The 25,155-nt window shown below is 30.7% G+C and overlaps 1 long non-coding RNA gene across 1 annotated transcript; it reads right to left on the reverse strand.

The window, feature by feature from the left end:
* Nucleotides 1-11,031: 11,031 nt before the first annotated feature.
* On the reverse strand, nt 11,032-14,697 carry LOC147074405 (uncharacterized). The gene is made up of 3 exons (XR_015070278.1): nt 14,534-14,697; nt 14,249-14,402; nt 11,032-13,801 (listed from the first exon to the last, which is right to left on the reverse strand). It is a non-coding gene; the product is annotated as an uncharacterized LOC147074405 (long non-coding RNA).
* Nucleotides 14,698-25,155: the final 10,458 nt, after the last annotated feature.

Below are 25,155 nucleotides of genomic sequence, written 5' to 3' on the forward strand. Positions count from 1 at the left end.
ATATTGAAATAAGCGACATATAATAAATATCAATTGAAACAGTAATTTAATTCGTGGCAGTTTATATAGTTTCCCTACATTTTAAGTTTTGAATTCTGATACGGAAATACTCATATAAGAAAAATTACGTATATATTATAATTGTGATCAAAAATATCATATTAGATCGTATATTTTTAGGATAATTTATATTTTAGCAAAAAAGTGAGTGTGAGTTGATTGAATAACTGACATGGTTTTTAAAAACGTCTTTGATTTTTAGTCTATCTTCATATTTAAATAGTGAATATATTTCATTTCGATTGACGAGGAGTTTTGAGGTTTTTGATGCTAAGAGTTTGTCAAGAAATTTATGAAACATGTTCATGAATTATATAAATTTAATGATAATATTATATTATTGAAACGTGTTTTGTAACATACCGAAACATGTTTGAAAGAGATTTACAGGTCACGGAAATTTATAAATTGTATTTATCTTTTGATAATATTTACCATGCAATGACTGTAATCAGATCTACATTGGAAAAACTAAACGAACCTTTCATAATCGGGTTAATAAACATAGATGTCTAAAACGTAATATATTTTCAGACAGTTCAAATCAAATCGTTTATCATGCGGATAAAGTATGGTTAGAAATGAATAGTATTCAATTCCTAAAAATAAATTAAAATAAAATCACCAATAATAGATTTATGAACAATATTTTAAGCTTTAATCATTGAGGACTGACTCCTTGCGATTTTCATATTAAAAATTTTTACTCCCTCTAATCGAATATAACTTTCCAAAATACGCATGTCCTTTTCTATTTTCATCAAATCGTATTGACAATAATGATAAAATTACGGAATTAAACTAAATTTTTGTACTTATAATTGATAAAGTTCACCATGTGAGCAAATCAAAGTATCGTAAAAGAATTGCATAATATATGGTGAATAGAGCTTGTTATTTTATAAAATATTGAAATATGTTAAATACTCAGTTTACAAAATGGAAACGCCGCGTTTAATGCAATGTGAATTTAAAATATACTTACAAACTTCTCCCCGTAAATTCCGTATATCAAATTTGACAAAATTAAATAAGAAGCCATAATGACGGCCATACAATTTTCTTCAAAACGAAATACATTAGCAGTGAAAATTTTCGGCGCTTTTCCTTCTAAATAATTCTAGAAATTGGGCCCGACATTAAATGCCAGAGGTCAAGTGCTGAGTTACGGCAAAATTCATATTTTTGGGCAAGGTTGGTTGTTGAAAAAATGAAATATGCCACAATACAAATCATCGCAAAGGTTTTTGATAAAGCGCTACACATGGTAAATGTCCCCCGAAATTATTTCCGCTGTAATTTACCATTATTTTTTTTATAATGACATGAAATTACTTTTAAATTTCTCAAATTAAAATATTTTTTTAAATTCACATTAAACACAGTTATCAATATTTTAATACTTTGTTATCCTGTTGTTGTGAGTTGGATGTCATGATTTCTTAGTTGATTTATGTTATATTACGTCAATTCTGGCTTTCTTTAAATAGTAACTCACTTTGACAGACAGATTCTAGATGTAGTATTTTTTACAATCAATTAATTTAAAGCAATCCAGTATTACACTATTACTGTATTATTGCTTTCTCGAGTGATTTTAAAACATGTATTAAAATACGAATAAAGAAGTAATGAAACAGATAGTGTGTATGTACGCACGTCAATGTGGTGACTGTAAATATTTGAATTCCATAAAAAAATGAGTTAATCATTGTAATGTATATCGTAAGAGACTGAATACTGAATATAGTCAGTGCCTAAGACCGATCCTCCACTATCTTAAACCATTACTAACTGTATATGATTTATAATATAATGACTTGTGCCATAAAAATAAAACTATTACCTACTCACCGTAATATTAAACCTGTAGTTGAGAATTAGTGTACCCTATGTACAAAATGAATACTTTTTTTAAAAATGCAATTAATGATTTTTCAGCTGTCAATGTTAAAGTACTTTCCGATATGAATATAGTATCTACCGAATTAACCCATTTTCGTGAAAATTAAACTAACTTTGAGATACAGAAATAAAAATAATAATTCTATGAAAATATAAAAAATTACTAAGGATGTAGCTTCTTTCATAACAAATATACCATTTTTCTTTTTGTCGTGTTTCCTTTTTGCAAAATCGAGCTTACATCCAATTAAATGAGTAACACCAGTGTATTGGTTTTTTCGTCCATTCTAAAATTCTATAAAAACACCATAAAGTAAAAAAAGAAAACAAAAGAATTGAATTATAATTTAAGATATTACAGTCTGCGCCTAAATGTTTCATAGTGATACATTTATCACAAGTCACTATTATAAATGATTATCGGTATGGTTTATCGTTTGTATAATAATTATTGGAACATTTCGCTTCCGAAAATCCAATACTTTCTAATGACACAGCGTCTTTTTAAATTTATCAAATCAAGATTGATAGCCGTAGAAAGCTTTACTTAAAACGAACGGCTTTGTATTATTGATTCTATAATTATAAATAGAAATTTAAAAATAAAACCGCGAAACATTTGGCTATACTTATATTCTATCATTTTTTCCATATTTTATCAAATTATATTTAGTCATCATTTGTGAAATAAAAAAAAATATCATAGTAGTGTTACGATTATACAGATGAAAATATATATGTCAAAGGCTGAACAAATCTATAGTTTTATTTGACTATTACTACGTTTAAGAATTTATTTCTAATTTTCGTGACTTCTATTTTATGGGATAGTTGAATACATATTTGCAAGATATTCAGCGTTTACTTGGTGCTAATTTCTGATAATTTATAAAATTGTTATATAGCTTTGTATTTGTCACAGATAAATATTATTTTACGACTCATATTTTGATCACATTGTGAGCTTTATCACGCAAGAGTACCCCAAATTTACATTTGAGTTTGTGTAATTTATTGACGTATTATTTATTATAAGGAGAAAATGTGTGAAAAATAAAGTTGTTTCAAAATTTTAGAATATTCTGAAGTCTAGTCGGTTACAATCATTCAATATTTATTTTGCTTATAAACAGATAAATACAAATGGAAGTGACGATACAATTTACTGCCTAATACCTGCATTGTAATAAACGTCAATTTACAAATCCATAAATCTATTTACGTTATTATTATTGTTATTTCAAGTTAAAATAAAAAAGTTATTCAATTTAATGTAGTATTTTTAAAGAGATTAGTTTAGATGTGCTTAAAACTGAACTCTAACTGAATTACATGCATCCTATAGATATTATATTATACATACTGTAAAATGTTTATATTATTTGGCAATACTGTATGGCGGGTGTAGAAAAGTAGTTATGTAATGTGAAAAAGGGATAGTTGGCAATATTCCAAGTTATAATTGAGTAGACGGGGTGGGAATTTTTAATGGAAATATCGTGAGGAATACGAAGAATTTATTAGGGTATAACATCTTGTTAATTTATGTATTATGCTGTTAATATAATATATGGCAAAATACTTATTTTATAAATATTAGTAAGTAACTGCTTATTTATTTATTACTCAAACATATTACATATTATTATACTAGAGAGAGCATTATAAAATTTTAGTTTTGTGGAAAGTTTTCAGTATGGTAGAGCAAGCAAACATAAACACTTAATATAGGAATGGCGGTATTAATGATAAACGCTATTTTACCACGTTTTCTTAGCTCGTATTCTTGTTTGTCCGGTGGTTGTTTATCCAGTACAAATCTCGCAATCGATTTTTACCTAATTTTCCGACTAGCAAGACATTTGAAACTTTTAGAATATATCAGTACACGATGCCAATGCATTCTTCTAATACTTTTAGCCATCTTTAAGTAGAATTGAATTCATTTTTAGTTAATTCTGTTTTGTATAAAAAGTTATTTCGGAAGAAATCCGTAATCCAATCTACTATTATTGGTTGCTAAGGGGGTGGTCCTAGCAACTAAACTATTAATATATACGTGCGTTACTATGGAAATCAAAATGACATTTCAGTATTCTATATTTGTTTGTTTGTTGCAAAATAGCAAAAAAATGATTTGTTGACGATTATTTGTCCTAAATTATTAATACATAGAAATGTCAAGTTTATATGATTCAACAGAAAATTTAAAAGCGTGGTATATAAAAAGTTCTATTTATCTTGTAATTATTTATTTTTGAAAGCGAAGGTTTGGGTAAAAAAGCAATGAAGACACGTCGAGTAAATTTATTGAAAATAAATTTAAATGTTTTGCATATTATATAGATTTTGTATAGTACACAATATCAACAATTTTATGAAATACTGAAATATGTAAAAAGTATTTATAAATTTAAAAAACTGCGATATAATAATACATCAAATTTAATGCGATTGCAACAAAATTTTCATTTAATTTAACCTGAAATCATAGATTTTTTAAAATAACCATTTCATTTCAAAATGTTAAAGTACAAGTACTTAACATATAAGTGAAACATGACGTAGGAGTTTACTTACGCAATTTTGTATGAAAAATGATTCAAACATGTAATAATTAGATTATATTACAATAACTCTTTTATATAAAATTTTGATGTTATTTTCATAGCAACGCTTTTAATTTGAATATTTTGGCCTAACTCGTTTTCTTAGAATACTAAAAACTAAAAAAATTATCAATATTTTTCTTGGATTTTTACAAATTTCAAATATAAATCGTTTACAATAGACATGAAAAAACAAAGAAATCGAATCAGTATAAAAAGAGTATATAGAGGAAATACAAAAATTATAAAGTAGGTATACGGAAGTAGGCCGAATGAGCTAAGGAGATTTTTTTTAGGATTTTAAAAATAGTGTACACTTAAACTCATCCTCGCGTTGGTGAAATATATCAATGTCCGAAGCAATTTGGTTGAAAGAGTTATCGTTCTCCCAATTGGCATCACTAATGGTTTGTTCTTCACCTTGGGAGAACAAAATACTGATGCTCCCGGATTCTAAAGTAGTGATCAGATACATGCAGCTCAACCACCTGCAGACCACTGAAAATAGGAGAAAGGTTTTACGGACCACTAACGCAGAAAAAAATATAATTTATATAGTAACGTTTACTAACGTTTGGTAGCGGTTGATTGCGTCACGTAAAACCATTAATCTATTTTAGGAACAAAGACACAATGTGTAAACACTTGAAGGTGCATGGGTTTTGAAGATTTTCTTGGAATTTTTAGCATATTATCGTCACTTCAATATTACAACTAGATAACTCTGATTTGGTCATTGTTGGGAAAACGAAATTTAAATTTAACTTAATTAACCTAAATCTAAGCTATAATTATTGTTTAAAATAAAAACGGAAAATTGTGCTTGTCTAATTAGGAACAATTAAATAATGTTCAATTGTATGAAAACATATTGTAGATATATTATATTTATTTAATGCATTTATGGTTTTAAAGCTATCTAATATTTTCAAACACAAAATTAATACAGTTCTCATTTACATTAACTGACTTATCCAGTTTTATCATATGAAGTATTATATCAGAGTATGAAATACTCGTATTATAAGTATCGTATCATATCAGAGAAGGACATGTAGAATAATATTCAATAGCTAACTCAAAAACAGTGCAAATCAAAGTATCTAGTTGTTGTATTGAGGTCACGATATGCACTTGGACGTCAAAAATTTGCGGACCACCAGTTGAGAAACATTGATTTACATAACGTATAATTAGAAAAAAAATAATGGATCGATTGGGAACAATATCTAATTTACATAATGTTGAATTTAAAATACAAATGAAATAATTTACTCAATTTAGTCACTTAATATGCAGTTGGATCTTTTTAGTTCTCTAATATTATTAAGGTATGAAAAGTAGCTAGCAGTATTTTTCAGGTTTCCCGTTGGAAACGTAGAATATGAATTATCTTCAATATCGGATTTATCGCCCGATTTCGATATGGCAGCAACAGATAGTTGGCAGAGATAGTGGAAAATAGTTTCTTGGCAAACTGAATATGAAAATAAAAATCAGAAAGTTTCCGACATAAGGTTGGTGTCCACAGAAGGTTGGTGGAAGGTCAAGACTCGCCTCGAAATGGAGGCCAATCGAACATATTTATATTCGAAAAACGCGCCAAAACTTCACCGAATTCTACAACTAGTTAAATAAAAAACAGATGGTTGATTTAATTTGACAGTAAATATAACAGATTGACGTATGTTCGAAGGTTATTGTAATAATAAAAAAAATACCACAAGTACTGTAGGTATATAATAATATGTAATATTTAATTACAGTTGGTACATAATTGATTGTATTTAAAAAGACTGTTCGGTAGAAAAAAAGTAATTGTGGTTATTAAAAAAAAATAGTTTGAAATGTGGATTTTTATTTATCAATAATATTTTTTTTAAATTCGAATATGGTAGTAAATCTACGAATATTATATTTTTTAGAGTAGTGGACATTACCTAAAATAACGAAAATTGCATTTGAAATTAATCAAAAACCTCTGAACGTATTTCGGCGTTTGATGGCATGCATGAAATACCGGGGGCTCAAAAGAACTAAACTAAGAAAATAGTATAATATAGAGAAGCGTCTCTTGCGGTGCAGTGCGTAAGGCGCTGACCTTTTATCCGGGGAGCTCCCGGTTCGATTTATTGTGAGGTCACAATATATTTATGTGATTTTTCCAAAGCCAGAGTGTTTGTGATTGTTTCACTTCTATTACTAAATACACTACTGCCATTGCGCCTCATGGCCTGTTAAAATGTTTAAAGAATATATATGTATATATATATATATTGTCTTATTAAAAATAAATGTGTGTATAAGATCTAGATTTGGGTTATTATCCCAATAAGCGATTCGTTATAATATTATATTCACATTTATTTATTTTACCACGTTTTTATTAGCTCGTATTCTTGTTTGTCCAGTACACATTTTTTCTTGTGTGTCCAGTCCTAGCAACTAAATTATTAATATATACGTGCGTTACTATGGAAATCAAAATGAAATGTCAAAATGACATTTCAGTATTCTATATTTATTCAGTATTTCTATCAAGTACAAAAAAAAGTATTTATTAATACATAGAATTGTCAAGTTTATATGATAAACGTGGTATACAAAAAGTTCTTTTTATCTTGTAATTATTTATTTATTATTTAGTAACGATATGATTTGGTATGTCAAAGCATAGGTTGCTTTTTATTTTAATGCTATTTCGAATGATAGAGGATTTTATAAGCTGCAAAGCTCTGTCAAGTTTTGTTTCGAAAATTTAGAACATGTTTAACGTCCGGAAGTATATTTAAAAAAATATATAAATATATTATCATAATGTTGTTGTTTTATTATCTTCTAGGTACCATGGAACATCCTATCAATCAAATCTTCTTTATCATGAAACATATTGAGTGTAGACCGAAAATGTTCTCGATGTAATAATTTATTATTAATAATAAAAGCAATATATTAAAATTGTTCCGTGACTTATATGTGAACATTGAAACTAATAGTAGTCATATATATAAGTGATGTAAATAATAATAAATCATAAGAAAACAACCCGTTAAAAGTAGTTTAGTCATTTTTAGTTTAGTTTATTCAATAAAAATAATGTATTATATTAAATAAGTTATCTACGTAAGTATATAGTGCATTAGAAGGATACATAAAATACTTATAAAAATGACTAATAATTAATAATTATAATATTGTGTGTGTGTAAAAAAAGAGTGAAAAAAATACAACATATAAATGAAAAAAAATAATACAGTGAGTGAGAAATATTCTAATAAATTTCCTCGACGAAAAACAAAATGTAAAAATCGTGTCCAGTATAATGATAGTAGTATAAATAATATGTAGGAGTGTGTTTTAAACTATACCCTTCCTTTACCCTCAGTGTATCGCGGTAGAGTTTTCACATAAAACCGCCCTAATATTAAATCAGTATAAAGGGAGATTTAGATTTCGGGTGTTTTCGAGGAAAAGAGGTGAAAACCGCGCGCGTGTGGAAGGCGACAGAAAGCGCATAATGTCAGAGTTCAATCGAGCTAGTATACCGTGCTATAACAACGCGAAACCATAATCAAATCATCAGTCAGAATAACAGAACGTCTAACAAGGAATCATTGCAGATAACACAATCTTGCTGAGCACGCATGAACAGGCATTTACAAAAAGTTATGACAGAATTTCAAGTTGTTCGAATTTTGAAATGATCTAGATTGTATTCAAATTTTTGAAACGATCTGGTTTGTATTCGAATTTTAAAATGTTCCGGTTGGTATTTAAATTTGAATTAAATTTACCCGGTTGGTATTCGGCTAAATAAAATGGCGGCCGAAAGATCTGTCATTGATAGAGTTTTATATTAGATACAAGTTTGTCTATTGATTCGTCATGCCGACATCACCCGGAATACCGCCCGGCGAGATGTCGAGTCCGGAGAACGCCGAGGACGGGTCCATTCGCAGTGCGAGAGAAGACGGGGATGACCCTTCTTCGCAGATGTCTGACGTGCGAAGAAATACCGGAAGCGACATCCAAAGCCCTGAGAGTGTAGTCTCTCCAGCTAGCGAAGAGTCTTCTAGCCTTTTAGGAGAAATAGTAAAAACTCTAGAAAGGAATAACCCAGGCGCGTTAAGCCCCGCTTTGACGATGCGAAAATCAACGCCTAAACGGGCTGCAATGAAAATTCCTCTCGAAGGCGTAACCTTTGTAGATCTACCGAAGACAAGTGCGCAGACTCCAGGCAGTGATGGAAAGGTTAAAAGCCCTCTAGAAGATAAAGCTAAAGTCACTACACCTGGAGCTAAAACCCCTCCGTCTATCGTATCGGCCAAAACTCCCAGTGATGGCAACAGAACGCCAGGGAAGGCCACCGTTAAACCTTTTACTAGGGAGTCGCTAGAAAGATTGGAGACGAAAACTGTGCAGTTAGTTAAGGAGTACGGTTTCCAGCCGAGGAGGAAATTAAGTGTTGAGGATGGTGCGAGACTTCCGTTCAAGTATGAACCGTTTCCGCCCAAATTGTACGGAAGGCCGCTGGAGGAGATTGACAATTTCATCTATGACGAGGTAAGTGGCGAAAGCCTCATTTTATTAATATCCTAATATTTTTTATATTATCAATACATATGATATGTTAACACTGTTATAATAATCGATTAAATAACTACTGATATTGAATTAAATTTAGTAATCTATAATAAGGTATAAAATTGTCACTCCATTATAATATATTTGGGTATTCAAAATTAATTACGTAAAACAATCTGTTAAAATAGGAAGTAAATAATAACCGTAAATTATTAAGGTAGTAAATGTAGTTATAATAGCAGAAAGGTATTAAAAATACTTTATTAAATTATTAGCAAGTGCATGTTCGTTATAACAAAATTTGGAGATGTCATAACATCGGCTAAGAATCAAGGTATCTTATTATTGGTATTTTGATTCAAACCACAAAAGAAGATTGAAAAAATGAACGCTTCAGATATATGTATGTACACTAATTGATTAGGTAGAACGCAGGTGGATCAATTAGTAAAGCATATTGGGATGCGAATCCAGTGTATACGGATTCGAGTCCCATCCGGTGTCGTATTTTTTTTCTAGTAAGTAAAGTATTTTTAAATTATGAACATTGCAAAAAATGTTAAATATAAGTTTAACAATGCGATTTTAATGATACGAAAGATATGACCTTGGAATGTATTCATTGAATTATTTTTTGGAAAAAGAATTCAGATACACTAGAAGAAAGTTAAGTTATGGTCCAAATTGTATAGGCTAGTATGAGATAGCATAATATGCTAATATATTATAATATTATGATATAAGATAATATATTATATTATCTTATTCATTGAAAATAAAATAGTTAATGACGTAGCTTGATCACTAACTTTATTTCTGATAGTATCACGCGCGTACGTGAATTAACATAATATAAAAAATATGGTGTCTTTGTTAGAAGCGGGTTGGAAAGATAATTGATAAAAATTTTAAAGTTAACTATGTTCTATCGGTCATCGGACCTTGTTGCAAAGGGGGAGAGGCATAGAAATTCATTATCAAATTAAAGCTTTAAACATATTTTAATCGATCGATACCTATCTAAATACAATGGGAAAAATAAAATATATTTTTTTATTTCAAAGAGAAAGCGACAAATTTGAAAAAACGGCTAAAAATAAGGGTTTTACTAAAATAAATATTTATTGTTCCAAGTAATTTCTTGAAACAAAATTATCGATTTAACATTGTTTAATAAGTTTTCTTGGAACTGGTGAATCTCTTTTGTCAATTAATTATAGTTTTAATGTTTTTTTTTCAATCTAAAATCAATCGATTTTTACGAAAAATAAAAATGTTCAATTTTCATTAATTGCATCAAGCGAATACGTGAGCCTGTTCAATATATTTTTCTTACTTTTTAGGTATATTTAACGTAATATTTTAATTTATATTTATTATGTTATTTACTAATTTCCAATTAAATACAGTCGTCAAGGACGTGCTGCCTCTAGCGGCAATAACGTGCGATACCGAAATAACTGTCATCTGTATTAGATTCTAGTTCGCATGAATAATAGGTACCTACCTCGTATGTAGATACGTGGCGGTTAGTAGGCATTCACAGAATATTTTATTATCTATGCAGATGTGGCAACGTTGCTAACTGGCAACATCGCACTTTTTTTGACATTGATTTTTATTGTTTACAGTTTTCCATTGCTTTCGAAAGTTAGGTACGGAAGTTGTGTCGATAGATACCTAATGTTAGTTAGTTAGTGTTGGTTTGATATTGCTTGGTGGAATAGTTAGATTTTTGGGTAGATAGCGGCTGTAACAGTGTCTAATACAAGTGTTGTAACGTGAATTCAGTTCATATTTTTTGCGGTTTTTCTAGGTAGATAGGCAGGGGTTTTAACTATGGAGTTTACAGATTCTCTCGTAATAAAAGCCCTGCCTATCTACCTAGGAAAACCGCAAAAAATATGTACTGAACGTTGTGTTATATTGTGAACGTCTTAAAGAACCAAATACTGCCTATTCGACGCTTTCATTCTGACGGTGCTGGTAGCCCGTTATAGCACTTTATGAAGGATCAGAGTAACTGTATACTGAGCTTTGAGTAACAGGCCACATACTGCAGATGCCTCATGAGAATTTCAATCTGATTAGTCTGTTCCAAGTCAACCTGATTATGACATCAGAAGAAGAAAAAAATTATTATATAAGTGAAGATATGACATTCCAATCAGTACATCTTGGCTAAGGACACACAGAATTTACTGATTGGCACATTACAGTGGCCACCTAGTCCTAGAAAAGGAATACTAAAAGTTTCACTGAAATATGAGATGAAAAAATCAAGCATATCATGCTATTCAAAATTTTTATTTGATAACGGGCTAGAGCAGTCAGCGGAAGATACTGTCGCATGAAAGATCCATAACATGGATAATATAAACAGAAGCTATGGATATGTGGTTTTTATAGAGGCGAAAAGATCATGTGGCATATGAAAATGGAGAGACTGCACTCGTTTGTTCAGGATGAAAGAAGTTTTTGAAGGAGGTCAAGACCCGTTGTAGTGCCATAAATGATGGTGGGCATGTAGTACCGAAACATATTCATATTTGCCGATATTATATAATATATTCCCACAAGAAATATTTTGATGCATTCTAACGTTGAATTATACCCATAATGTTATACAGCACCTGACTATTGTTTCAATGAAATTGTAGTATATTCATTGTCGTCCCTGTCTGTCCACAGCTTTGTGAATGTGAAATACTCATAAATTTTATTATCATCGATTCCAGTCTGAACAAAATTATAATACTTACATATAATTTCATAATTCACATTGATGCTCGCCTCTTTGTGTACCCGAGGAAAATTCTTTATATATGAAGTTTACACGTATCATGAAATAATTGATATAATAAGCAAAATGTATAAATCAAACAGAATTGGAGCCTTACCTATGCCTTGTGGGCTAATTAGCGTCGTGTGACCGTAATGTAAAATTTTCAATCAAACACTGAATATAAAATAAAAAATAAGAGCCCTTTAATAATTATTAAACTCATTTTTTATGTTGAATGTTAATTTTTATGTATCTCCATAACAACAGTAAATGGTTGTTGGTAAATATAATATGTAAAGAAGCATAATAACGATATATTTCACCTTCTTGATTTGATGATAGTATAGGTGGGCATTGTTGTGTATTGTGTATTTGTGTATTTTTTTTATTACTTCATGTATTACTATTATTTTTTTTTGTCGTTTGTGTGTATTTTAAATTTATAAAGATATAATGGTGTAATTTTACTTATGCGATCATCGGATCTTATCAAACCGAATTGAATGTGTATGTACATTCAAATTGCCTGTACCGACTTATTTGCAGTCATCGCGTAAGCGAAATTACCAAAATATTGTTTTTATAGCACTGTCGCATCACTATTATAGTAAGAAATTATGTTATTATATTCTGTATGAACATTGCCTAATGTAACATGAGAAAAAAAATCTGCAAGACTTGAAGAGCTCTAAGAATACACATTGAGTTGTTATGTCATCTAGTCAATCTATGTGAAAAGACTATGCAAAGACTGATTTTTCATAAGACTAGTATTAAAGGTTGGCGAGCGATTTGCAATACACCTCCGGCTGCCTATCCTAAGTTCGTCATATCAGATCCCTGACGCTTTGGACAGTGAGACTGATAGAGGTTGCGTAGCCAACAAAATGTCATTCTACCTATGGCTTCTGCTGCCCATCCCTCGGAGTAAATCATACATCTCATTGTGGAGAATATGGCAAACACTGATGATGGGTGCAAAATCATCAATTGCATAATACACCATCACCCTGATAGAGCAGACTATGTACAAGACTGTTATACATAAGTAAAAATAGTCTCTATGAACATTATAGGCAAACGACACCTAACATCAATTGGACATGGATCACATTGTGAACTGCACTTTTTCTGGTAAAGAATCTGTTCTGCAAATTGCCACCATGCCAGTTATCATCATCTTCGTCTCCCCAATCCAGAGGGAGGGGGGCTACTCAAGGTAGCAGATTCCATAGTCGCCAAAATTGCCAACCGCTTCTTTCAAAGATTCATGAATACTGACACAGCACTGGCAACAACTTACCTCTGACTCTTAACATTCAGCTATTCTTCGACAACAGTGATGAAATCTCAAGAAAGTTACCCATAAGTGTGAACAGTTACTGTGAAGAACTGAATAGGTTGATAATTATCGAACATATTGGCATAATACAGACATAAATAATTGTAGACAAAAATATTAGGTACACAGTGCAATAGTCAGAAATAAAGACAAATTATGTAAATTGTAATGAAGCGAATTTATCTATATATTTCATTATGAATGTATATATTATATAAAGAATGGTTGTCTATTAAAATATTAGCAATGACGAATGTAACATTAAATTATGTCCTGATATAAATTGTTTTATAATAAATAAAAAACATTGTACACCAAGATTCTTTTTCTTTCAAGCCTTCCTATCATTATCAGTCATGGTAAACAGGTACTTATAGTCTCCACTGTGGATTACTGTTGAATTCCTATCTAAAATCGTGGTACGGTTCGATTCCGGCAACTGCAAAAACACCCCTTTTTCTTTTTCCCTTTGTCCTGAATGGCTTTGTATTCAGCAGCATCATGAACGGTATCCACCTATAAATGATACATAATTATAAATTGTAATAAATAATCATAAAATATAGGTATTATTGTAATTAAGTATATGTACCTATGAGTAATATATTTGTAACAAAGCTTCATTGTCAATTAATTTATCTCATACATAATACCAAATAAATAATAATAGAACTGCGACATTATACTATTTTTTGGCCATGTCCGATTTTAATAAGATCACAAGCGTCTACATAGAATGGACGTTTGTATTAAGAGATTTTTTGTTTTCACGAGAAAATGGAAGTTAACCACTTGCTCAATCTAATAGGTCCATATTCTGACTCCAATAATTAAAAACAATACGCATGGCCAGACCCAGAATTTGAACCTGGGACCCACAATATTATAAGCCGCTCGGCCATTGTGAGCTTAATAGTGATTTACTATGCAATATATAAATAAATTCAACGATTCTGAACATACCTGAAGTAGGAGGTATCTGATCTTATGATACCATATCTAATGTTTCATCGGTGACTCTAAGAGTTTGATGATAAATTTGAATCAATAAAGGGTTCATCGATTTCAATTTCATTATTCCATTCAAATGGGCATAACTCAATTAGCTGCTCGTTGCCTGGAAATATTAATACACGATTAACATGCTACCTACCTTATAAAAATAAAACGTATTTTGGTAACTCACAAACAAACGTAAAATTTTGATATTTGATACATAACAATATTATTAGTATGAATTAATCTTACCTGAAAATAAATTCAAGATTTTGTTGGTTTTAATATTTCTGATAATTTTTTGCCACGCAAATATTTTAAATATGTACAACATGGATAATAATTATGATACTGTAGAACAATATTAAGTCAAACTTTGAAATTGAGTGAAACACGAAATATTTTAGGTTATGTATAGAGTATTATGATATACCAAATGTCATGCAAATACCATAGACAATATACATAAAAAATATTATTATCACCAACTTGATAGGCAATCAAATATTAAATTTAAATATTATTCCATAATATCATATAATTTTAGGACATTGTACAATAATATATTCATTAGAATGACTATAAAATCCAGAATCTGGACTATTCAGTTACATTCATATAATTATTATTACTAGGTCGATTTTCAGTATTTTTATAAAAATATGAAGACAGTTCGATTGAAATAAAATGCAATATGTTATATAGATGTATAAAACCATTGTTTAAATAACAACTGTAATTATAACACCGGTTTTTCGATTTTTTCATCGATTTTTAATACGGAGACATCTAGTTAAGATGACTCGAAGGTTCTTTGAATTGGAATGATATTCCAATATGATTTTTCGTATATGCTTTGCAAATCGTGTAATAGATGTCTCTATGAAATCACAATTTTTGATGACATCGCCCTTATGTTTCTATTGAAATGAAAAAAAAAGTTTCTTTTTATTAAATTGATAGGTATGTACTGAGATTACTAAGAAATAAATTTTACCGGTAATTTGATAACGGAATTTAGGAAAATATACCGGTAAACGCTTTATGGAAAATTTTAACTACGTAATATTGTTGAATAACAAAAGAAAGTACTAAAAATTACCCGATTATTACTTATTTTAAATACTTACTACTAGTACTTACTAATCCTGATTACTAAATAGCGTCAGCAATCTCTCTAAATTGTTAACGTACGTAATGTACTGTGAATTGTTCGTTAAATAAAAAATAGTTTATACACATTTATATTTATTAAGACTATCTTTGAATGCCCGTAATAAACGGGTCTAGGACGATTCGGCGCCGGGACAACTGGGCGCTACGCAATCGAATAAAATTCGAAAATAAATAGACGTTCGTCAATTATAGGTACTTTTAAAATATATATTTAATACATAGTAATAATTTAAATACGCACACGTAAATAATGATTTAAATATGGATATATTTAAGTTCCAACGAGAAAAGAGTTCTTTTATTTTACCACGTTTTTCTTAGCTCGTATTCTTGTTTGTCCGGTGGTTGTTTATCCAGTACAAATCTTGCAATCGATCTTTAACTAACTTCCCGACTAGCTAGAAATTTGAAACTTTCAGAATATATCAGAACACGATGCCAATGTATTCTTTTAATACTTTTAGCAATCTTTAAGTAGAATTGAATTCATTTTTAGTTAATTCTATTTTGTATGAAAAGTTATTTCAGAAGAAATCCGTAATCCAATCCACTATTATTGGTTGTTAAAGGGGTGGTCCTAGCAACTAAATTATTAATATATACGTGCATTACTATGGAAATCAAAATGACATTTCAGTAATCTATATTTTTGTTTGTTGCAAAATAGCAAAAAAAATGATTTGTTGACAATTGCCTTATTTGTCCTAAATTATTAATACATAGAATTGCCAAGTTTATATGATTCAACAGAAAATTTAAAAACGTGGTATATAAAAAGTTCTTTTTATCTTGTATTTATTTATATAGAGCCTCAGACATGATAATTCTCAATCAGCAATAAACAACATGTTTAGAGAAAAATGAATTAAAACTACTAAATAGTAGATAGAAAATGATTAAAATTTCTCGTCTACTTTTTGTTGACAATCTTAATCTGCGTCCAATTGTCCCGGCGCTCAGTTGTCCCATTCCCTAATAAACCCCTTTATATGGCATAAAAAGTGTTATAATAAGCAACTGATAATATGCGCGTAAAAAAACAATGTTATTCCATTCATTAACCAATTATCAAATTGCCCAGAAGCGACGAGAGCTTTTGTAACAGGCATGTAACAAGGTACATACAATGTTATGTGTAACACCATATCGGTGTTTCGTGTAACATCAGTAGGAACGCTGGCTTCCCTTCAGGCGCCCATCATTATCGTGTTTACTGGTTGTAATATGAAATGAGACTCGAATCATTTCGAGCAAGTACCCATATAATGCGTATGTGTAGGAATTGCGTAAGTATATTTATGTGTGTGTATATATATTGTCACCCTATTAAGAAAGTCAAAGAGATAGATAAAATAAGTGAGAGTACATACGGAATGGAATAAAGCTCACAATTATACGTAGTTTATTGTTTTTAACCAAAGGACATACCATTTATGAAAACTGAGTTATCCTTCTGGGTGTGGTGAAGTATTAATATGCTACCGGCTCTCCATTGTGGAAAAATATGGGATAAACCACAGAACAGATAATAAATAGAATACCGATAGGCTATATTCAATACGCCGCATGTTGATGCAGGCCTTTGAATGTGTGAGTGTCCTACGAAAATGAAGCACGCATTATGCACGTGCAATAGTGTGTGTAATACACCAACATTAAATGAGCTTAAATGCATAAACCGAGAGCAGTTTTCAGTATTCGACGTAAAACGTATTCTTGACACGTGTGTAAGTTTAACTCAGGTTCTTCCTTACTCGAGTCGGTTACCTGCTATCGCCTTACCCGTTATGTATTTCTGAGTTCCCTGGGATAAACAAACACATTATATACAATTATGTTCCTACGCATCTATTCTATACAAAGAGCCGCTATCGACGGCTGGTTTATCATATATCAAGGTTGGTTTATCATATTTATGTATTGAGGCGGTTAATTGTTACAATAAGTTAACCGTTGGAACTGTCAATAAGTGCTATGTTTTAACAGCACCTTTCTTGGCTGTGTTAACTTTTCGAGCGAGATAGACAGTTTTGACAGTTTAAATGGTTAACTTATTGTAACAATTAACCGCCTCAATACATAAATATGATAAACTACCATCGATAGTCGGCGATAGCAGCCTTGTGTATAATATAATAGATGAGAAAGATAGCATATCTAAACATTATATATGTATTTTATTATGGAATGATTTATACTGTATATTATTATATAATTTGAAACCTTAATTGTTTACTAATTTTATTGAAAGAAGTAATATGATTACATATAAATGACTTGGCGAAACTAAAAAAAAGTTACTATATGACAAAAAAACATAGTTTTTTTTGATCGAGTGGGATTCAAGCATACGTATTCCTTTCGCCAAAAAAGGGCATAAGCCACTACTATACGGGCCTAAGTAATAAATCTAAAGTTGTTACCTAATAGCTCCACATTTTACTAGAGATTTTTAAATTCTGTTTTTTTTAGAGATTATTACGTAGAATTGTAAAATTAATATACATATTTAGTGTCGTTAGTTCTTATTGTAGTATACGCATCTGAAGCCGAGTGTCTTTTGCTCGAATCTCGCATCTCAAAAAATCACATGTCATATTTAAACGATTATTTATATTCAAAGCATGGACTTTCTATGTAACATAATTTATAGCCATAAACATACCACATAAGCGTAAAGTTCATTAGTTTTGACAGAAAATATAACGCGAATGTGAGAGAAAACGATGCAATATCCTTCATGTAAGAGTAGTCGAAAATACAAATACGGACAATAATAAAAAGTACCCCATGTAATTCGTGCGCTGTAGAAGAAATTGCAATTGGCGCAATTTCAAGGTTAAGTTGTTCCAATATGAGAATCATTTGTTGCAACAAGTAGATATTAAGAAACCTCATTAGCGTATCTATTCTATACAGGAGGCTGCTATCGGCGGCTATCAGCGGCTATTGAGTGTCGTTTATCATATTTATATATTGAGGTATTATATTTGTTATATATAACTGTTTATACTGTTGACAGTTCAGACGGTTAACTTACTGTAAAAATTAAACGCCTCAATACATAAATATGATAAACTACCCTCGATAGCCGCCGATAGCGGCCTTGTTTATAAAATAGATGTGCGAGAAGTAGTCAAGACACAAGATTGTGGGGCTAATGATGTGAAAATTTTAGGAAAGCATGTATTCGGCTTATTTTTAAAAATATAAACGTGTTCTAAAAAACCTATCCTTTTGAAGATACTAAAACTTTACAAAATACAAAGGATTCTTAGCTATTCAATATATTATACAATTATTATCAGAATAAATTAAATAAAAAAATATGATACTTTTTAAATGCTAACAATTATTGATTATTCCACTGTAAATACAGCATTATAAATACCAATTAATACAGATAAGTCGCGTTTATTTGTAAAATATAACTGTATCGATTTAACGGACGCTAAGGCCAATAAAAAGCTGTAGTCAGAAAACAGTTTTATAAATCGAATATTTAAGTTTTAATTAACTCTTTCTTTTATTCAACGAATAATTCACAAGATTCAAGAATTACCATTCTAATTATTGAACATACATAATTTTAAAAAATACTTCTCAGAAAATATATTAACCAATAGAAAAAATATTTTTGAAAAAAGTAAGACTCCCGGCAGGAATCGAACCTGCATCTGCTGGGTTTACACCTTAATCCACCCATTATCCACTATGCTACGAGGTGACATACTAATGACGAAAAACTTTAACTATTGGCCTTTTAATACCTGCTCATCAGCGTTCTTCCAAATCAAGCAACTATTGGCGATCGGTTTTTGTTTATTAAATCAAAGTAGGTACCTACTACTTCAATTACTAACCGACGTCACGGATTTCTTCAATATGTTATGATGTAACCTACTCGTACTTGCTAATTATTTTTAATTAACTGTTTCTTTTATTCAACGAATAATTCACAAGATTCAAGAATGCACCATTCTAATTATGTATGTTGAATATTTAAGTATTTTAGAAATATATTATATTTGACTTATTTTAAGCAAAAACGCGACACATAAAATTTTAATGTAAGACAGTGATATTTTTATGTGTACATGTAAGATGGTGTGAAAGTTTTGTGTGTATATGTGTCTCTTAACGTGACGTAAAGGATGCGTCTCACATGACATATGTTTAATATCATTCATGACGTGTTCATTTTGCATATATTAAAATATATTACACGTGAGGTTTATATATTATTACGTTATGTGATATTACAAATTATATTACAGCCGCGAGAATGTGGGATTTGGTGACAAATAAACAATTAACCTCAAATGAAAGCGTAGCAGTCACTTATGCTATGGAATATTTGGTGGTAAATATGGACTGGAAATAAATACAGGAACAACTAGAAAGACATATCACTGTACTGGTGGAAAAAGTTGTATTCTCATTGATTACATATAAGAAATGTTTTGATTTTTATTGTCATAACGAAAAAAATCTTACGTATTGTGTGTAATAAAATACGATTACATGTAAATTGTACGTATTACATTTCACCATATCACAGTTTGCCGTGAGCTTTCTTATCGGAACCGTATAGTATACGGTCATCTCTATAGCACCTAGATGAAAAAAATACGCATTGTTCGTGAAGCATTGCAGACAACAATGTTCCAATTTTATTAGATCCTAACCTAACCTAACAAATAATGCAGTATATCGGCTATTTTCAAAATTTATTTGTCACTGGCTTCGTGTAAAGCGACAAGAACCGTGTTTTATTTAGACATGAATTTTATCTCAGTACTATACAACCTAAAGAGATTGGAGGGTCTTTAATACGCGCCTATATATTATTTCCGATACAATATTTCATGGTGAAGTGTGAAAATACAAGGGATGTATGCTGATTATTTTAGGTTTTGTACTATTCTATCTAAGCAATTTTTTGCTACTCGGATTTCGCCTTTCGGCATCTTCAGGTACCATGCGCACTCACCAATAGTACATGAACACTGACAACGAATTCAGTTAATTTTAACTTATATAATAAATTAATACAATAAAGTAGATAAAAACTTTATTACCTACCTATTATATAACAAACGATCAAAATAACCCAACCTAATAGATTATTAGATACCGAATCACTAATAATACCTACATTGTAAATACAAATATGATACATTATTATCTATTTGATTTTAAAATGATTGTACAGCAAATAAAAATCTTTTAACGATTATTCCTTTTTTCAGCTGTTAAAACCTCCGATGATTATAACCACAAAAATTAGGGTAGCCTTTCATTTTATTTTTGTAAAACTGTAGTTAATTGTAAGAATGCAGTTAATAATCATTTACATAACAAGTTAAAAACAGTATTGGCATTTTAATTGTCACTACTCAGTACTCATAGGTGTTGGGAACATTAATAAAATAATAAATTAATAATATAAAAATAAAATTGACTCAATTAAAGATTTTCATCATCAACTCACTTATTTTATAATAGTGATCACCCGTGACTTCATCCGTTTATGTTTTCATTGGCTCCACAAGCCGATGTGCATGTTCATCGTATTATGAAGATATTTTAACATTTTTTAAAACCGGAAATGGATGTAAGCCACTTGCTCCTGATCTAGGTTGATACAATGCGTGATTTTGTCAGACCCGGGATTTGAACCTGAGACTCAAAAAATTATAAGTGGGTACGTTACCACACGGCTATCGTAAAATACGGAATTAAAAAGTAGACAGATGCAACCGATAGACAAATTCCTTCATATAGTGGTATTCTAAAACATGTTGGATAGTCGAACTCATTAAGGCCATGCATTAGTTGAGGCACGGTCTAAAAAGATCGTTGCTAGGCGATGTGCGGATTGCGGGTCGCGGGTGCAAAAGACGCCTGTCAAACGAAATATTATTTCTCATATAAATCCAACATACGTCCATTTTATGTTCTGTTTATTATTCTATTAGTAACAATAATAATATATTCATTGACATGTTTTCTTTTTAAAGTAAATGGGTAACGTTTTTAGTCATCTTTACACGATTTTAGAATTAATTGGCCCGTCGCCATCACGCAGCAAAGTGACGTATGTCTGACTCGCCGTTCTCTCAATGAATGCGAAGCGAGTACAAAATTTCGTCGCGCGTACAGTTGAAAATTATTTGGCGTTTCACTGATGCGTCACCTTAAGTTCAATGGGTGTGCGCAGTAGCGAATAACTAGGGTGCAAGGAAAGTGAAGGGAAATTGGGTAGACCTACGTTCAGCAGTAGATCGAGCCCGACTGATGATGATAATGACAGATGATTTTGCAAGTTTTTGGTTTTCGTGCATACTACATTAATAATTGAGCTTTTGCATATATGACGTCATATTTTTACGAAAGCACAAAGCATTTCTTGATACATTCATTATTTAGGCGGCTCATTGAGCAAAAGCTCTAAAAGCTACCGCTGTAACAGTACATCTTAATACATTACGATATATAAGACATGAGTGATAACCAATTTTACTATTAACACACACACACACATAATATATTATATTAATGTAATGCTTTTTGTCGTTTGACTAAGCCCACACTCATATTTTGGAATATATCAATATCTAAAGCGATTTGGTTGAACATATATGTTGTTATTGCTCTCCCAATTGGCATCACTAATGGCAGATTATTTCTACACTTTCGGAAAACAAACAACTGTTGCCCCCGATTTCTAAGACACAGCCTCAAGTAAAGGAGTCTCAAGAATTTAAACTGAACCCTCTCCACCATATTATGCCGTACTTGAACTGATGCAGTGCTCAAGCAATAGACCCACTCTCAAGCCTACTTCAAACTAAAGAATTATAAAGAATTATGAAAAAAAATCGAGTCACGAAAACTACTACAATCTAAAAAAAATCAGGGATATGTTTTATGTCAATACTCTTGTATGGGATTATCATACAATGCAACCATGGCCCTCACAAAGAAGAGGGGCTGACAGGGCACTAGCCTAAGGATCAGTGTGGCAGGTCGACTAGATAAGTGATACAAACACAGATAATTTTCTTTATAATGGAAAAAGTCACCTTATTAATTAATATGTAAATTATGTGATTTGAAAATTTTTTTGATTATTCTCTGTCAATATTCGCCAACTTACTTAATAATTTAAATGGATTTAATAAAGAATACAAAAAAATGCTAAAATGTAAGGAATACACTTAATTTTACTTCGTGACATACCATTTGAAAAACGCTGCGGTATTGTCGAACAAGAACTTCTTGTCCACGTGTTAAAACTGTAAACTAATAAGCCCTTTTTTGCAGTTAATTGCACTTGCGATTTAAATGAGGAACGCCCCTAAATTTATCATTACATTTTACGCTTCCGTTTTTCCTTCCGTACGAATTTACGTAATTCGATGATTTTTGTAATAAAAATATATATAAAACGATTAGGAGTTATATTAAAATTATTATTAGTAAACTTTTGGTTTATTGCGAAGAAGAAAAGGAGTCACATCTAAAAAGTGAGACGATACACTATTTAAACACGCTTCTTGCAGTCTTCCAAATGCGACTACAGCAACTTCCAGTTATCGACGAGATCTTGCTGTTGGGCAGTATAGCATCACACTCTCCTTAGCCTTAGCGATAGATAGGGGTCCCGCCAAAGATCCTGGTCTGGGGGCCCAATTTAGGATGTGTTTGATATTGGATGACTTGCGTTTGCTGCCAAGGCTTTGCTTGTTGACAACCACATATTTATTGGTATTTCTTCGAGTAGAAGCAGATCACTCTTTAGTCCTCATCAAGTGGTTTATTTTTAAGAGCGTATCTAACTTTCTTATATGTTATTTGCAATGATTTTACAAAGAACTCTTTGCAAACTCTCACATTATGATTACCAACCGGCAAATTATAATGTGCACTGAATTTTCTTCTTGAAATTTTCTTAGTGACTCTCATGGTGGGAAGATGCTTGATTTGTCGCCAGAGATATTGTAATTTTTTTTTGGAATTTAACGGTACGATTGATAGATCACGTCATGTTAACTACAGAAAGGCTCACCGAACATCTCCCCGCGGCATTTTAAGTATTAAATGTACACCGAAGCAAACAAAATGAATAAAATGATGATACGCTTATCGCGAAAAATGGTTTCCGTTTACCGCGTAGGTACACTCGCGCCAAAAAAAAGAGAGACATAGGGAGGCAGCGAGATCGTTAAAAAAACAAAATTACTGTTTTTAATCTCGCCATTTTCATTTTCGACTGAAATATGTTTTAGAATTGAATTATCTTTGCGTACATTTGGTTAAATAATTCAAAAAAGCAGACGTTGTTAACACAATATAATATTAGGTGCCATGAATACTTTAGCGGAGCGTTCAGTGTTTATTAATTCGCGGCGGGCTCTGCGTATTAGGCGATGGGGTAATTAATTCTAACAAAATAAACGAGATGAGCTTAAATCTTTCATTATTAATTACTAATTAAATATTGTTTATAACGGTAGGATTATTCTTCTTCCGGTGATGTTACAGTATCGATCCAGTAACGTACAATAGCTGTACAGTAAAATGGGGAGAATAGAAACAAAATTTGAATATAAATTTCAATGCAACCTTAACATTTCTACGTAAAAGGTCGTAACTGTGTTTTTGGATATTTTGATTTGTTTGCTATTATTAAATATTTTATAGATAATAAAACGATGATATCGAAAAAAAACAAAAATTCAATTTTTATAGGCAATAAGACTAAAAAAGTACAAGATAAAAAGAACTTTTTATGTACAACGTTTTGAAATTTTCTGTTGAATCATATAAACTTGACTTGACTAGTTTAAACGATCAAAAAAAATTGTACTTGATAGAAATACTAAATAATGAAATGTCAATCATATTGATTTCCATAGAAACGCACGTATATATTATTTATTAATTTAGTTGCTAGGACCCCCTAGCAACCAATAATGGTGTCAAAATAACTTTTCATACAAAACAAAATTAACTGAAAATGAATTCAATTCTACTTAAAGATGGCTAAAAGTATTTAAAGAATGCATTGTCATCGTGTTCTGATAAATATTCTAAAAGTTTCAAATATTTAGCTAGTCGGGAAGTTAATTAAAAATCGATTGCAAGATTTGTACCGGACAAACAACCACCGGACAAATAAGAATATGAGCTAAGAAAAACGTTGTAAAAATGAACAATTTCAGTATTTAAATTAACGAACATACATAATTTTGAAAAAACTTCTGAGAAAATATATTATAACCAATAGAAAAAATCTTTTTTGAAAAAAAATAAAAGCTGATCGCCAATAGTAACTCAATTTGAAAAACGCTTCAGAGAGTATTGAGAGCCATTAGTCAAAATTTGTCACAATTAAGCATGGCAGTCGTAGCATAGTGGTAATGCACGGGGCGCGATACCCAAAAGACGCAGGTTCGATCCTGCCAGGTGTCTTACTTTTTTCGAAAAAGATTTTTTCTATTGGCTATGTTTTATCATAAGTATTTTCAGAATTATGTATGTTTAATAATTAGAATAGTACATTCTTAAATCTTGTGAATTATTCGTTGAATAAAAGAAATAGTTAATTATTTAGAATTATTTTTCTTTGCATAAAGTAAAATGTCCGTAGTGGGCGAATACAAAAGTACAAGTACACTGCAAAGATTGGA

The sequence above is a fragment of the Rhyacophila brunnea genome, unplaced genomic scaffold, assembly GCF_057557595.1.
Source record: "Rhyacophila brunnea isolate RB1 unplaced genomic scaffold, BYU_Rbru_1.0 scaffold_16, whole genome shotgun sequence".
Taxonomy (NCBI): domain Eukaryota; kingdom Metazoa; phylum Arthropoda; class Insecta; order Trichoptera; family Rhyacophilidae; genus Rhyacophila; species Rhyacophila brunnea.